Source organism: Balaenoptera musculus, chromosome 17 (genome assembly GCF_009873245.2).
Source record: "Balaenoptera musculus isolate JJ_BM4_2016_0621 chromosome 17, mBalMus1.pri.v3, whole genome shotgun sequence".
In the NCBI taxonomy this organism is placed as follows: domain Eukaryota; kingdom Metazoa; phylum Chordata; class Mammalia; order Artiodactyla; family Balaenopteridae; genus Balaenoptera; species Balaenoptera musculus.
In genome coordinates this window covers 10,919,571-10,933,180 of record NC_045801.1, presented here as the reverse complement: position 1 = coordinate 10,933,180, position 13,610 = coordinate 10,919,571, and the positions used below count along the sequence as shown (strand labels likewise).

The following is a 13,610-nucleotide window of genomic DNA, read 5'->3' as shown; positions in this document are numbered from 1 at the left end:
CTAAGCCATCAGCTGCCAGGAGCCTCCGGGATCATATTCTGATTCGCATCCTCAGTGCCAGCTGGGGTCCCAAATGAATGAGGCAGGTGGGGACCTCCAAGCTCTCCCTACTCAAAGCGTGGTCCACAACCCAGAGCATCACGTGGGGAGGTGTTAGAAATGCAGGCCTTCCGCCCACCCCAGCCTGTGACTCAGAATCTGCAAGGGAATCCCCAAGGATCCGGGGGCACACGCCAGTTTGGGAAGTGTTGCAAGGTGTCCCCCAGTTCTGACATGCCCTACCCCACATCCCTCGATTTGACCACCCAGCTGCCTCCTGACTTGCGGGCCTTAGTAGGGCTCACTAAAATGTAGCCTGTCATTAAGCAAAATACATTCACCTTAGGAACCTTCTAGAAGCCTGCCACTGACTCTCAGATTCTAGAAGCAGCATCTGAAATGTACAGCCCCCCAGGGTGATTCCCGGCATGTGTGACCCACTGGCTCTCTGAGTCTCAGGGAAGCCCAGGCAGCTTCAAAATGTTCAGGGCTCTCCCCCTCAGTTCTGTGGCTCTGGCTACCCTCGTGCTCCCCGTCCATCAGCCCCCATAAATGGATGACTGCCAACAGCCAACAGCAGAGACAAACAGACCGGCAGCCCACCTGCCCCTCACGGGCCCTGCATCCACTACTCTTGACATTTATTCAACTTGGAAAGAAAAGGAACCCTTCCAAAACAAGCTTTCAGTTTTTTTTTTAATAAACCCTGCAGTTCCTCTAATAGCTTCAGATTATCTTAAATATTTATAAAAATCATTCTCAGCATCACTTCTTTAAACAAATCTCCTCGTCAACTTCGATTATTTATGTATTTATGAACATGATGTCTCCTTCCCTTGGAGCAGATGGCAGCTAGTAAGTCTCTGGAAAGGAGAGGAAAAAAAATCAACGGGACAAAACGTAAACTCAGTGACTCCCCAGTTTACTCTCCTTGACAAGCTCTGGTACAAGGATCTCTCCATTCACAGTGGAAGCACCATACTGTGGCCAGTCAACAAGTGGTTTGGGAAAGCATGGAGACTTGAACTTGAATCTAGGACGAAGCTGTCACCCAAGGGCTTGATCCTCAGTGGGAACTGGAGCCCCGTTAACGGAGGGACAGGACGATGGGACTGGGGCCAGGACAGAAAGAGCCCAGGGGTGGCAGGAAAGTAACTGACATTTGCTGAGCACCGTCTATGTGCCATACACTGTGCTGGGAGGCTCCCCAGACCACCTCTGTGTGGACCTTCACAACAACCTTTCCAGGCAGCAAACATTATTCTTCATTTGAAAGATGAAGAAGGCCCAGAGAGAGGAGGTCACGGAGCTAGTAAGCAGCAAAACCAGGATGGAAACCCAGACGGTCTGGCCCCCAAACCCATACCCATGCTGCCTCTGAAGCAAAAAAGGATGAGAGGAAAATACAGTTGCTGTTAACCTCATGCATCCTTGGCTACAAAGTTATTATCTTCCCTTCAACCTGGTGAGGCCAATCACCCCTTTTAAGACCATCAAAGACTTAACTCCCAAAGTTCTACCCATGCAACAGAACTCTGTCCATTTGACAATCTGGAGGGATCAAGTCTTGGGTGAAATCTGGAAGGAGTGGATACGAAGTTTATGAGAAGATATGAAATGAGTGTCATCGGCACATAAAAAGCTCACTTTATGAGAGACAGGAAAAAAGGCCTTTTACCCTCAGGGATGGATGAAAAACAGGATCATAATGATTCTTTCTTCATCACGCCTTTATCAAGTGTCCCAGACAGGGAAGGAGAAAAAGAATAAAATCAACCCTTCCCCCCACCCTTCCTCAATTTACTTCTCTCCAGAAGCTCCAATTCAAGTTAAAAAAGGGACATGGGTCTGGCCTTTGAGGCGCTTATGCTCCCTCTAGTTGAGGACACAGGGATCATTACTGCTGCTGCTGTTGATAATAATAATCACTGATGATTATGGCCATTTAATGGGGGCCTGTGCTGAGAGCATCACTCACACGACCGCAATGAGCAAAACCATCCCCCCGATAGATCGTCCCATTTTACAAATGAGAACACTGAGGCTCTGAGAGGTGAAGAAACTTGGTGACATGCACACAGGCAGTAAGAGGGGGCAGTGAGGTGTGAATGTGGATCCTGCCCTCATGTTCAGGAGTCCTGTGAACTGGATGGAATGGGGCAGGGATGATTTTGCCTGTTTATACATGAGGAAAAGAAAGTTCTAAGAACTTTCACACAACACTATCGCCACAATGCTTGCTGGAAGATGGTTTCGCTGGAGAGAAAGAAACCGCTTTGGCGGCCAAGTCCCAGACCTCCAAAGCCACAGGACAGTGGTTTCTTCAATCAAGGAGATGATCAGCGTAAGGCCACAACCTCCGGGCACTGGTGCCCCTCAGGAGTCCCTCCTGTCATGGGCTCTGGGTCCTGAAGCAAGAGCTGACAGAGACTGCGATTCCACAATGGGGAACCAAGACACACTTGGGAGGAATGGCCAGAGAACAATTGCAGAAGGTCACCTACAGGCCAGTGCGCTGACCTTGAGGTAGAGACAGACTGTACCTCCACAAAGAGCAAACCATCCCTCTTTTGTTCATTCTGTCAAAAAAAAAAAAGCATGTACTGAGTATCCAGCATATGCCAGACAGCCTGCCAGGTGCCAGGGGAAACACAAAGGCCCTTCAGAAGGGAGCGCAGCCCACAGGGAAGAGCGGGAGACCTCTGCAGTTGCAAGTCTGGAGTAAGGACCTTGAACCTGCTGCTTAATTGGCTGAGGGTCTTGGGCCAAGTCCTGCACTTCCTCTAAGTCGTAAGATGAGAATAAAATCTCTACTTCATGGGTAACTATGGCCACTCTATGCCTTAAAAATGAATCTGTGCATGCTTAAACCGCAGCTGGCCACACAGAGGTGCCTGCCTGCTTTTGCCTCTTAAAATAATAGCAGCACTCAGGCTCATCTCCTGCCCTCCAGCTGTGAGAGAAAAAAACACCAAAACAAAAAGCACAGCTAAGGATCCTAAGAGAAGTGCACACAGGCCTTTGGGAGCTGAGAAAGGAGAAAAGGAATGGCTGTCAGAGAAAGCAAAATTACCTGAAAAGCTCCCCAAGTGACCGGCGGAAATGCATAGTGAGCCTTTATACGAAGGCCATTTCCAAGTACCCCTGAGGGTGAATCCACCCTGGGCTCCTCCAGCACACAGGCTCTGCCCCTCCCCAAGCCTAAAGTTTAGCAAGGATCCAGATAATGCAAATTACAACGTGCCTCCCCAGGAAGAAAACTCAGGCCAGCTGACCACTTCTGCATGCCCCACCTAGGAGAAAACCCACCTCTCCCTAGCTTCCTCCTGTTTACAGGAACCCCAATGCCTGGGAAATCAGCCCAGCTGTCAGCCCTGGCAGCCCGCCCCGGCGGCCAGTCATCTGGCGGTGGCAATCAAAATGAGGCTTCCTTTTCATTTCCACTAAAAGCAATCTTCCAAGAATAGGAGAGGCTCAAAGTCAGAGTTTAAGCTCCTTTTCATAAGAAGTCAATATTTTCACAAGCTAATCCTCCTTGGGAAGGGGGTGGATTACATATATCCCAGGTGGCAAAATGTGGCTCTCTGGGGTGGAATGGATGTTACAGGGCAAGGAAGCCAAAATGTGGAACCACACCCAGCCACTCACTTCTCAAAATTCACCACCCACCTATTCATTTCACAGGTATCTATGGAGCACCTCCCATGTGCCCCAGGCCCCCCTTCTAGGCGGCGGGGGTGCAGAAATTAAAGGTGACTGACAATGACACGTCCCATCACTGCGCCCTCTCCAGGCCAGGAAATACACGCTCCTCTTCTCGAGGCCCAACTCAAAGCAGCCCATTTTAGAGACAGGCGCCTAAGACTCAGAGAGGGCAAGCGATTTGCCCAAGGTCACACAGCTATTCAGTGGCAGAGCAAGGAATTAAACCTAGGTGCAAAGTCCTCGTGACACTCCCCGGCGGGGCCTCCTTCCCGCTCAATCCCTCCCCCTCTGGCTCCATTTCTGCGGCAGGGGGAGGATCAAAGACCGCTGCCGGCGGGGGCTCCAGTAAGGGAAGTCCTCGGTTCCTCTTTCCTTCCAGCCCCGACACAGGACACACAAGGTTCCATACCCACGGTGTGTGTACACAACCCCAGGGAAGCCGTGCAGGCTGCAGGGGCATCCACTCGTTAACACTGAACTTCCATTAAAAAAAAATGGAAAAACAAAATACGATGAAAAGATAAAGGGCAAAGAGGAAGTGCTCTTTAAACAGAGGCGGGTGGTTACCCCACGAGGAAGTCCTGAAGCCAAGGGAGATTCTGTTCACCCCCTCCAGTTCCTCAATTCTAAGAGACTGGCCTTCCAAGCCCCCAGTCGAAGTTAGCTGGGGGGTTGGGGGGTGCACGGCTCCCGGGGTCAGACCCTGCGCCCGCACCTGGCTAGCAGGAGGGGTCAGCGGGGGGGCGGCCACGCCAGGCACCCCTCCCTCCGGGCGCCGCCGCGCGTTCCCCACAGCTGGGCGGACCCGGGCGGCGGCCCCTCGGCGTGCGCCCCTCGCGCCCTCCAGCGCCCTCTCCCCCGAGGCGCATCCTCGGGGCGCCCCACGCGCCGGGGGCTCCCACCGCTGCGGCGCCCCCTCTCCAACCGTAGGGCGCCCGGCGCGGCCCGGATCGCACTCCCACCTCTCCCTGCACCCATCGCGCGCGCGCCCCGCACCCCACGCCCTCCCCGGTGGCAGATCGGCTCCCAGGGCGCGCGCAGGCGAGCCGGGCGGCGGCGCCGGAGGAGCCCCGGGCACGTACCTGGTGGCCCGGGCGAGCGGCGAGGGGAGCGCGGCCGCCGGCGCTGGAGCGCAGGAGCCTGGGAGCCTCGGAGCCTCGGGTGCCGCCGCCGCCGCCGCCGCCGCCGCTTCCGGGTTGGCGGGTCTCACGTCACCGCCACAGGTTTGCGAGCGGCCCCCGCCGCGGCGGCCCAGCAGCAGCAGCAGCCCCGGCGACTGCCAGGCGAGAAATAACTATAAAAGGAAGAGACGCATCGACGAGGAAGAGGAAACGCCGTTTACCTTCGAGAAGCCGCGCCGCCGGCGCTCGCACAAAAGGAGGACGCCCGCCGAAGCCGCCTCCCCCCGCGCCCCGTCCCCGCCGCATCGCGGAGCCCGGCGTCAGCGCGCGCGGCGCCCCGGGACCGCCCCGCGCCGGCCCCCACCCCACAACCCGGGGGCCGGGGCGCGGGTGACCTTGGGCAAGTCGCGGCAGGCGGGCGAGCGGCCGCCCGGGGGCGCGCTGGGGGGCTCGGCGCCCTCCCGGTGGCGTAGACGAGGGAACTCCAGCTCTGGGAGGCGCGGGGGTGGCCCAAGGGCACAGCCCGTCGGGCCCTCAGCGCCCCCGACCTTCAGGCCGGCCGGGTTCCCGGCCCTGGGTCCGCTGCCCCCTCACCTGTGCGCGGGGAAGGATGCAGACCCCTGCCCCGCCCCCCTGGCGGTGGAGGCGTGGACAGCTTGTGCGTTCAAAACATCCATTCGGCCCTCGACAGATATTCGCTGAGGGCCTACCAAGTGCCAGGGCCGTCCTAGGTCCCGGAGAGGCAGCTGGGAATCCAAACAACATCCCTGCCGCGGGGGGCGGGGGTGGGGAGAGGGGGTGACGGGCAATAAGCGTCCGATGTGTCTGGTGGTGCTAATGCTACAGAAGGAAAGATAACGCGGGGCCGGGGAGGGGGAGTGGGAGTATCTGTGCTGCCCTACGAGGCTCTCCAAGGACTTCCAGCACTGAAATTCCCAGACAAAATGCCCCTCACTAGAACTCTCGTTTCCGGTATTATAAGAGACCTCATCTTTCCCCTCTTCTGTAATGGCAAAGAGTGCACTTCTCTCCATGTAGGAGGACATGCCTAGGAAATTGAAATGCTTCTTTTTTCCCTCTGCCTTGCTCCCCCAGCCCTCAAAGCCATCCAACACTGTCTTGAAATTCAGCCAAATTTCTTAGGAATATAGACAATGTTCTTTAAAGTATTTCCTCTGACCTCCAGCAGGACATCAAGAATCACCTCAGAAGCTTCCATAGTCTTTCCACCCTCCACCTCTCCTGGATGTGTTGCCAGGAAAGGGGATGTGGTGACCAGTCACCAAATAATATTGAGTGCTGACTTACCTGATTTTGACCCGTTTGTTTCTTTAGCGAGCCCCTTCTAAAGCCCTGTGCTAGGAGCTGGGGGCACTGAGACGGTAGGATTCCAACAGGACTTCCAAGAGGCTCCTAGTCCTGGAGGGAGATGGGGGCCCACATGAATCCGTACCTGAAGGAAGGTAGCACAGATGACAGTGTATAGAGGAGACGGGGAAGGGGTGTTTACCCAGCTTGGAAGGGAGGGAGCCAAAGAGAGAACAACAGGAGGAGATCAGAAAGCCCTCCCTAGAAGTTCTGGGAGGCATTAGAAGCACCTGGAAGCTTGCTTGATCCCTGGCGCTGTCACCCCTACAAAAGGGGAGCAGGTGCCTCCCCCCGCAGTAGTGGAGGGTGGCATGGGGAGGGGTGGAACAGCTGGGTCTTGAACTATGAATGTGACAAGAAGCAGAGAAAGGGTTTGGAATCAGACACAGCTGAGCTGAGTTTAGTTTCTTTCTTGGCCGCCTACAAAGTGGCATGAATAATTCCGAACATTTTGGAAATACTCACCAGGTGCCAAACGCTGTCCCCATCTAATTTAATTCTCACAACAGCCCCAGGGGGCAGGTTCATCACGCTCAGTGTTTTGCAAGATACTGGAGCTGGGAGAGAGATGGGATTTGCGCAAGGTCAGATTGATTAGATCGTGGTGGAGCTGGGCATGCACCCAGATTGTCTGGCTCAAGTCCCGGCGCTTAGCCACGCTGGGCCTCAGCTCGCTCATCTGTGAAATGGGATTGACCATAACTACTTCATTAGGTGGTGGTGTGGGGGGCAGTTAAATGAAATAGCCCATGTGTAGAACCTGGCGCATTAATAGGACCCAGGAGAGAGCTATCACCATTGTAGTTGTCATCACAGTAATTGTTAAAGGCATGGGGGCAGGAACTTTCTGGCCCGCTTGGGAACTGCAAACAGCTTGGCGTGATTGTAACACAGAGTGTAAATGTGGGGAGTCAGGAAGCAGGGGAGAGTAGGTGAGGGCAGGGGCAGGGGCTGCATCACACTTCCCCTGCACTCCGCTGAATTCAGAGATGCCTGAGAGGAGAGGTCCAACTCGTATGCGTGTGTCTCCGCTCACTGGATACAGGGAGGCTAAGGGGATGATTCTGGCCTTTGACCTTGCCTCATTCAATCAGGTCCTGATAGATCTGACAGACTCAAGCAAATGGAAACCTGGGGATAATGCCTGGGAAAAGCTCTGGCAATTCACCACTGCAGTGACCTGCTCTGTTTCCCTGGGGTATCAACCCTGACAACAGCAGGTAGAAATCTATGTCTCAGTCTGTTTGGGCTGTTGTAACCAAATACCGCAGACTGGGTGGCTTAAAGAACAAACATTTACTTCTTATGGTTTTAGAGGCTGGGAAGTTCAAGATCAAGGCGCTGGCAGATTTGCTGTCTGGTGAGGGCCCGCTTCCTGGTTCATAGACGGCCCTCATCGCTGTGTCCTCACATGACAGAAGAGGGGAAGGAGCTCTCTGGGGTCTCTTTTATAAGGACACTAATCCCATTTATGAAGGCTCTGCTCTCATGACCTAATTACTTCCCAAAGGTCCCACCTCCCAATACCATCACATGAGGGATTAGGTTTCAACATAGAAATCTTGGCGGGACACAAACATTCAGTTTGTAACATCCAGCATCCTGAAAACAGAGCTGATTTTGGAGTCAGAAAGGCCGGCCTACCATTTCCAGTTGTGCAACCTGGGCATGTCATTTAACTTCTGACTCCTTTAATTTCCTTGTCTGTAAAATGGGAACAGTAACATTCATTCTGTCGTTGAGAAGGCACCATGAGATAATGAATTTTGAATGCTCTATAAACTGTAAAATAGCATATGCACATTTTAGTTTCAGTCTTAGAATCCCGTCCTCCCATGGCACAGGCAGTCCACCCATCTTTCAAGCAAAGTAGCTAGCTCTTTCCATCACATATGCAAAAGCCCCTCAAAACTATGTGTTTCCCTGCTGAGCATTTGCTTTTTCCCAAGAGTGAATGCTATTACGTGTACAAGGTAACAGAAGGTAGAAGTCAGGAGACACAGGGACTCCATTTTTGTCCTGCTGGTTAGTATTTTGCAATTAAGCAGATTCCATTGTCCATTGGAGTAAAAGCAAACACAGTGATGTTCTATGTACCTGGTCACCTGGGTCCCTTCACCTCCAGCCATTCAGAACCAAGAGACTTAAGGGAGGAGACAAAGCCTGAACCCTCTAGGGGCTGCCATCCTGGAAGAGGGCTTGCAGGTGGCTCAGGCAGCCCCTTGCAGCTGGAGAATCCCACTCAGAGAGGTGGAGAGAGAGCTGGCCTTTAGGCTGGGACACAGATCCTAACCTGCCATGCAGAACCAGGGCTAGTGAGTGATGGTTTCCAGGGGCCGGGAGGAGAAGAGAATGGGGGTAACTGCTTAGGGGTTTCCTTTAAGGGTGATGAACATATTCTGAAACTAAATCAAGGTGGTAGTTGTGCAACACAGTGAATGTACTAAATACCACTGAACTGTTCACTTTAAAATGGTTAACTATATATTGTACATCAACTGTATCGCAATAAAAAAATAAAATAAAAAAACAGTTAACTATAGGTTATGAGAATTTTACCTGGATTAAAAAAAACAAAAAAACAAAAGGATGGAAGGAAAATTTGGCCAGGGGATGGGGGAAGCTAGTGAGAAGGACCTTTAGTATATTTTTGGTATTTCAACGTAGCCACAATAGAGCTGCACAAATGAACCAAAATGTCAGAATCCGGGCAACCAGGCGCTGGAACTCCTTGCGAGCAGCCAGTTTATATAAGGGATCCTTTAACAACTGAAAGTAAAAGCAATTAGTATGAAATAATGCAGTTTGCGTATTAATATTTTTATTATTATTGTACCTTAATTTGTGTTTCTGAGAAAAGAGAGTGGCATAGTGGGAAAGCTCAGGGTCGAGATAGACCCGAGTTCAAAACCTGACTTTAGTTCTCATCAGCCTCAGGACCTCGGGGAAAGTATTCAGCCTCTCGTGTTTCCCTGTCACGTAAAACGGGGTGACGATGACACCGACGCCATGGGGTCATTGCAGGGGCCAAGTGTGGAGCACAGGTAGAATTTCACCTGGAAGATACTTAGTATATGGCCGTTGCTGCGGCTCTTACTATATGATACACAGCGTCTTCCGGAGCACGGGGCCATGGAGAAAAGGAACCAGAGAAGTTCTTGGGGGGAACTTTAGAAAGCACTGCCTAGACTTTAGAGCCTTGGAACTGCACAAACCAAAGCACACCTGCAAGAGGGATTTCACACGGGCCCGAGCACAGCGCGTGGCAGGCGGCGGTAATGTGATTGACGCAGGCGCAGCCGGCTCCGCTCGCTCTCCGCCCCTCCCGGGAATCGATGGACACTCATGGCTTATCACTGGTCCCTTGCAAAGTGACAATCACCACTAAACGCAAGAGAGCAAAGTGAAAACACTGCCACCTCCCTGGGATCACGTAGCGATGGTGGTGGGAGGGGAAACTAGCCCGTCACACTCTCCGAAGAGCCTATATCCTGGAGAAAAGCTGGGAGTGATTTTAGAGCCAGTGCTGTTAAACAGTTACTTACGGGGGAATTGCTGTGTAAATGGGTCAACTTTCACTGTGCAGAAAAACTCAATTACGTGGAGGTGCGATCTTGTATCAGTGACATGTTCCATGGGAAATCAAATGGCCCTGCGTGAGAAGGGACAGAAAGGTCTCCCCTACGATCACACTGAAATAAAACCACTTTCTAAATGAGTCATTTCTCGGAGCATAAAACGTCTCTCTACCCTGGTCCACAAGCATAGGTGTGAGCGTGCACACACACGTGCATACACACCCGGGGCAAGAGGGTGTTTATATGAGTTATTTTTTAAATTATGAAAGGAATACATGGGACTTCCCTGGTGGCACAGTGATTAAGAATCCGCCTGCCAATGCAGGGGACACGGGTTCGATCCCTCGTCCTGGAAGATCCCACATGCCACGGAGCAATTAAGCCCGCGAGCCACAACTACTGAAGCCCACGCACCTAGAGCCCGTGCTCCACAACAAGAGAAGCCACCGCCGCAATGAGAAGCCAGCGCACCACAACGAAGAGTAGCCCCCGCTCACCGCAACTAGAGAAAGCCTGTGCGCAGCAACGAAGACCCAACACAGCCAAAAATAAATAAAATTTAAAAATTAAAAAAAAGAAGTAAGAGAGCCTCCCATCAAGCCTCTTAGATAGCCTCAACCACCAGAGGGCAGACAACAGAAGCAAGAAAAACTACGATCCTGCAGCCTGTGGACCAAAAACCACAGTTACAGAAAGATAGAGAAGATGAAAAGGCAGAGGGCTATGCACCAGATGAAGGAACAAGAAAAAACCCCAGAAAAACAACTAAATGAAGTGGAGATAGGCAACCTTCCAGAAAAAGAATTCAGAATAATGATAGTGAAGATGATCCAGGACCTCGGAATAAGAATGGAGGCAAAGATTGAGAAGATGCAAGAAATGATTAACAAAGACCTAGAAGAATTAAAGAACAAACAAACAGAGATCACCAATACAATAACTGAAATGAAAACTACACTAGAAGGAATCAATAGCAGAATAACTGAGGCAGAAGAACGGATAAGTGACCTGGAAGACAGAATGGTGGAATTCACTGCTGCAGAACAGACTAAAGAAAAAAGAATGAAAAGAAATGAAGACAGCCTAAGAGACCTCTGGGACAACATTAAACGCAACAACATTCGCATTATAGGGGTCCCAGAAGGAGAAGAGAGAGAGAAAGGACCAGAGAAAATATTTGAAGAGATTATAGTCGAAAACTTCCCTAACATGGGAAAGGAAATAGCCACCCAAGTCCAGGAAGCGCAGAGAGTCCCATACAGAATAAACCCAAGGAGAAACACGCCGAGACACATAGTAATCAAAGTGGCAAAAATTAAAGACAAAGAAAAATTATTGAAAGCAGCAAGGGAAAAACGACAAATAACATACAAAGGAACTCCCATAAGGTTAACAGCTGATTTCTCAGCAGAAACTCTGCAAGCCAGAAGGGAGTGGCATGATATACTTAAAGTGATGAAAGGGAAGAACCTACAACCAAGATTACTCTACCCGGCAAGGATCTCATTTAGATTTGATGGAGAAATCAAAAGCTTTGCAGACAAGCAAAAGCTAAGAGAATTCAGCACCACCAAACCAGCTCTACAACAAATGCTAAAGGAACTTCTCTAAGTGGGAAACACAAGAGAAGAAAAGGACCTACAAAGACAAACCCAAAACAATTAAGAAAATGGTCATAGGAACATACATATCGATAATTACCTTAAACGTGAATGGATTAAATGCCCCAACCAAAAGACATAGACTGGCTGAATGGATACAAAAACAAGACCCATATATATGCTGTCTACAAGAGACCCACTTTAGACCTAGGGACACATACAGACTGAAAGTGAGGGGATGGAAAAAGATATTCCATGCAAATGGAAATCAAAAGAAAGCTGGAGTAGCTATACTCATATCAGATAAAATAGACTTTAAAATAAAGAATGTTACAAGAGACAAGGAAGGACACTACATAATGATCCAGGGATCAATCCAAGAAGAAGATATAACAATTATAAATATATATGCACCCAACATAGGAGCACCTCAATACATAAGGCAACTGCTAACAGCTATAAAAGAGGAAATCGACAGTAACACAATAATAGTGGGGGACTTTAACACCTCACTTACACCAATGGACAGATCATCCAAAATGAAAATAAATAAGGAAACAGAAGCTTTAAATGACACAATAGACCAGATAGATTTAATTGATATATATAGGACATTCCATCCAAAAACAGCAGATTACACGTTCTTCTCAAGTGCGCACGGAACATTCTCCAGGATAGATCACATCTTGGGTCACAAATCAAGCCTCAGTAAATTTAAGAAAATTGAAATCATATCAAGCATCTTTTCTGACCACAACGCTATGAGATTAGAAATGAATTACAGGGAAAAAAACGTAAAAAGGACAAACACATGGAGGCTAAACAATACGTTACTAAATAACCAAGAGATCACTGAAGAAATCAAAGAGGAAATCAAAAAATACCTAGAGACAAATGACAATGAAAACACGACGACCCAAAACCTATGGGATGCAGCAAAAGCGGTTCTAAGAGGGAAGTTTATAGCTATACAAGCCTACCTAAAGAAACAAGAAAAATCTCAAGTAAACAATCTAACCTTACACCTAAAGAAACTAGAGAAAGAAGAACAAACAAAACCCAAAGTTAGCAGAAGGAAAGAAATCATAAAGATCAGAGCAGAAATAAATGAAATAGAAACAAAGAAAACAATAGCAAAGATCAATAAAACTAAAAGTTGGTTCTTTGAGAAGATAAACAAAATTGATAAGCCATTAGCCAGACTCATCAAGAAAAAGAGGGAGAGGACTCAAATCAATAAAATCAGAAATGAAAAAGGAGAAGTTACAACAGACACCACAGAAATACAAAGCATCCTAAGAGACTACTACAAGCAACTTTATGCCAATAAAATGGACAACCTGGAAGAAATGGACAAATTCTTAGAAAGGTATAACCTTCCCAGACTGAATCAGGAAGAAACAGAAAATATGAACAGACCAATCACAAGTAATGAAATTGAAACTGTGATTAAAAATCTTCCAACAAACAAAAGTCCAGGACCAGATGGCTTCACAGGTGAATTCTATCAAACATTTAGAGAAGAGCTAACACCCATCCTTCTCAAACTCTTCCAAAAAATTGCAGAGGAAGGAACACTCCCAAACTCATTCTATGAGGCCACCATCACCCTGATACCAAAACCAGACAAAGACACTACAAAAAAAGAAAATTACAGACCAATATCACTGATGAATATAGATGCAAAAATCCTCAACAAAATACTAGCAAACAGAATCCAGCAACACATTAAAAGGATCATACACCACGATCAAGTGGGATTTATCCCAGGGATGCAAGGATTCTTCAATATACGCAAATCAATCAATGTGATACACCATATTAACAAATTGAAGAATAAAAACCATATGATCATCTCAATAGATGCAGAAAAAGCTTTTGACAAAATTCAACACCCATTTCTGATAAAAACTCTCCAGAAAGTGGGCATAGAGGGAACCTACCTCAACATAATAAAGGCCATATATGACAAACCCACAGCAAACATCATTCTCAATGGTGAAAAACTGAAAGCATTTCCTCTAAGATCAGGAACGAGACAAGGATGTCCACTCTCACCACTATTATTCAACATAGTTCTGGAAGTCCTAGCCACGGCAATCAGAGAAGAAAAAGAAATAAAAGGAATACAAATTGGAAAAGAAGAAGTAAAACTGTCACTGTTTGCGGATGACATGATACTATACATAGAGAATCCT

At 49.0% G+C, this 13,610-nt stretch overlaps 1 protein-coding gene across 5 annotated transcripts in view; it reads right to left on the bottom strand.

The window, feature by feature from the left end:
* The window catches only part of CYRIB (CYFIP related Rac1 interactor B), a 152,491-nt gene extending 147,385 nt beyond the window's left edge, over nt 1-5,106 (bottom strand). Inside the window, exon 1 of one of the 5 annotated variants that reach the window (XM_036830188.1) lies at nt 4,827-5,106. The gene's annotated coding sequence lies outside the window, so the exon portion shown is untranslated. The remainder of the gene's footprint in view (nt 1-4,826) is intronic. The other 4 variants (XM_036830189.1, XM_036830194.1, XM_036830192.1 and 1 more) reach the window with 4 other exon arrangements.
* Between the last annotated feature and the right edge of the window lie 8,504 nt (nt 5,107-13,610).